The sequence below is a fragment of the Priapulus caudatus genome, unplaced genomic scaffold, assembly GCF_000485595.1.
Source record: "Priapulus caudatus unplaced genomic scaffold, Priapulus_caudatus-5.0.1 Scaffold1437, whole genome shotgun sequence".
NCBI classification, from domain to species: domain Eukaryota; kingdom Metazoa; phylum Priapulida; class Priapulimorpha; order Priapulimorphida; family Priapulidae; genus Priapulus; species Priapulus caudatus.
In genome coordinates, this window is record NW_014578498.1 from 5,856 (window position 1) to 8,457 (window position 2,602).

The following is a 2,602-nucleotide window of genomic DNA, read 5'->3' on the forward strand; positions in this document are numbered from 1 at the left end:
TCTTGAAATATAAACAAAGATGGAGTAGAATGGTTGAATATTTGTGTTGTAATCGTGTGAAATCCAGCGAGCGTCGAGCGAATGTTGGCAGCACGCTTTCCTACCTGCTATATATATAAGTGTCAGTGTGCACAGTGCAGCCGCATGAGCAATGGCGGCCGCCAGCATATGTTGCACATAGGATTTGGACGGAATTTACAGAAAACTGTCGGCAATAATAGGTGAAAGAGAGTATAGAAACATTAAGAATTTGGTAGTTGTTATGTCCTCGCACCTCGGCTCTATGCCCGGCTCCCGGCCTTAGTAAAGGACTGATATTCAATAGCTTGTCGTATAATCATCTATCTTTTATTTCTCTGTTAGAACCGGGTGGCGGCGCCACCGTACAGCGGTAACTTTTACTCTATTGAAAACCTAATACATTACAGTCCTCCCCTTTTTAGACTCAAACTCAACCAACTCTAAACTTGTAGATCTCTGTCTCATTTAGACTATCCAAAATAATTACTCTGCACGTTTGGCAAATGTCCATTATGAAAATGTCTATTTTCTGAAATACCGCTTTAACAGAATACCGTAACATTTTTCTTCCTTCTCTCCTCCTAAAACTGACTTGTCGTAACACTTGAACACTCCATGCAAAATATAGGGGAGTAACTAGAATTGGTAACTAACTTTAACTCGTGAACTTGGCAAATAGCCATACTGTCAATTTCACAACACTGAACACAGTAGGCACTGTAGGCCTATAGTCTGTTCATAAATTGAGTCTGTCTACCGATTTGCGGATATGGGTAGACACCCTGAGTGGAACAACAGGAGTCTCTGGAACCACAGGGCTAGCATTAGAACTAGCGTGTGTCCCCAGCTCAAGGTCATTGTTCTCACTAGGAATAGCAGTCTCGGTGGGCTGCTGAGTGTCCACTATTGGAGAATCCACACTGTCTTTTGGAACTGTGGCCAGTCTAGGACCAACTGGAGGGTAAAACTCCCCAGGCTTTTCCAACACAGCATTCTCTGGCTCCGTTAACCCCTTCTTGACCTCAAACTTGAGTAGGTGGTCCACATGGACATGCCTCAAACTTCGCCTAACCCAAACCAAATAGGATGTTGGTCCCATGCATTTCACCACTGTTCCCAGAGACCACTTAGAGTCACTATGATTTTTCACACTGACAGCATCATTCGGTTCAAATTCACGGAATTTCATTCTGCTTCGATCATGCTGATATTTCTGCTGCCACTGTTTGTCAACTACATGCTCTTCAAGATTTTGCACTAGCACGCTGAATATTGTACGTGCTCTGCGGCCAAGGAACAGTTCTGACGGTGTCTGTCCAGTAACGGAATGCGGTGTATTGCTGTAGCGGATCAATAAATTTGCTAGTCGATGTCCCATAGGCAGATTTTCACCCCCTTGCTTCACTTTCTCGATTTCCTTCAGTAGTGCCATCTTGACAATTTGCACTGACCTCTCTGCAGCTCCGTTAGAGGCTGGGTGATAGGGTGGAACAAGAATATGGCGGACACCATTCCGTTTCAAGAACAGCGCAAACTCCTCTGCTATGAATTGCGGTCCATTATCTGAACACAATGTTTCGGGTAGCCCATACCGTGAGAACCAAGATCTCAAAACCTCAATGGTTTTCTCTGCTGTAGTCGAGCGCATGTGTGCTACTTCGATCCATTTTGAGTGGCTGTCCACTAGTATGAATAAATGGTCGCCAGTCTTCTCTGCGAAATCCACATGCACTCGCTGAAACACGCGAGTAGGCCACTTCCAGGGATGCAGCGGTACCACTGGAGGGCTCCTCCTGACTGCTTGGCAAACGGTGCACCACTTTATTAACTGTTCAATGTCCTGTCGAGTCCGGGCCAACACATATAACTTCGCGCGATAGACTTGGTTGACACAATTCCTTGGTGCCCCTCATGTAATGAGCCTGGTCCAAAATTCCGTAGGAATGACCACACGCATACCCCACATTATGCAATTTTGCAAGGTAGACAGTTCATTTCTCCTCAAGAAATAGGGTTTCAGCTTCTCCTCCTCAGGCTTCAAATATCCAGGCCAACCATTCTGTATGTAGGGACGCACTCTGCTCAACTCAGTGTCCCTACTAGTGCGTTTTGCAATGTCCTTTGCTCTGACTGGCAGCTCCTCCAGGCTGGAGAAAAAGAATGTCTCTGCTGCCTCGACATCTTCGCGTTCTACCGGCTCATGGCTCGGAAGGCGTGATAATGCATCTGCGTTTGCATTATCCTCGGATCGGCGATAAGACACAGTATACTGATAGGCTTGTAGGATTACTGCCCAACGCTGCATTCGGGCAGCCGCTAAGGTCGGAATACCGGTCTTGGGACCCAAGATCTTTACCAACGGTTGATGGTCCGTGAAGAGATGAAACTGACGTCCATAGAGATATTTATGGAATTTCCGAACTCCATAAACGATCGCCAGCGCCTCTTTTTCAATTTGTGAATAGTTCTGTTCACTAGGTGTGAGAGTTCTGGAGGCAAATGCCACTGGTCGCTCCTCTCCATCAATCTCGTGAGAAATCACAGCTCCTACCCCATAGGGTGAAGCATCGGTCGCAAGTAT